This window comes from Diaphorina citri, unplaced genomic scaffold, assembly GCF_000475195.1.
Source record: "Diaphorina citri unplaced genomic scaffold, Diaci psyllid genome assembly version 1.1 scaffold11314, whole genome shotgun sequence".
NCBI lineage: Eukaryota > Metazoa > Arthropoda > Insecta > Hemiptera > Psyllidae > Diaphorina > Diaphorina citri.
Genome location: NW_007388686.1, coordinates 11,084 through 11,585, shown reverse-complemented (window position 1 = coordinate 11,585; position 502 = coordinate 11,084). Strand labels below are relative to the sequence as shown.

Here is a 502-nt window from a genome sequence, read left to right as displayed (position 1 = left end):
ATGAATATATCAATGAAAGCAAAGTGTTGAGGGGAAACCATAAATGTGTGATATCGCAGGATTTCTATTTTGTAAATAGAATAAAATGGCCTTGTTGCTTAGCGTGTAAATAAATACCTAAATAAAATAAAATAAAAATTATGCTCTATAATTATTGTATGACCTTGGTTAGACTGTGGGGACTAAAGGGACTTTCTAATCCTATCCCAGCAAGATAAACAAGGTGTATTTCTATTCTAATTCTATCTTAGTTTTAAAAGTCGTCACAAAGCATGGTATTTACAGCGCTTACGGATTTACGGGATTAGCTTTAGAACAGATCTTACAGCCCCATTATCTTGGACTTCACAGGTGGACTCTAACGATTTGGACTCGTCCTCCGAGGCCACTCCATCAGATGAGTCCAGTGATGCTGATGGCTCTGAAACCAATTCTCTAACGGATGTTGATGCCTCCAGTGATCAAACCTCCAATGCTGACCGTCTCTCGGACCGCGTAAGTA

The 502-nt window shown here is 38.8% G+C and overlaps 1 long non-coding RNA gene across 1 annotated transcript in view; it reads left to right on the top strand.

Moving 5' to 3' along the window:
* Positions 1–357: 357 nt before the first annotated feature.
* LOC103522798 overlaps positions 358–502 on the top strand; it is a 10,515-nt gene continuing 10,370 nt past the window's right edge. The window contains exon 1 of the long non-coding RNA XR_542024.2: positions 358–495. This is a non-coding gene — a long non-coding RNA (uncharacterized LOC103522798). The remainder of the gene's footprint in view (positions 496–502) is intronic.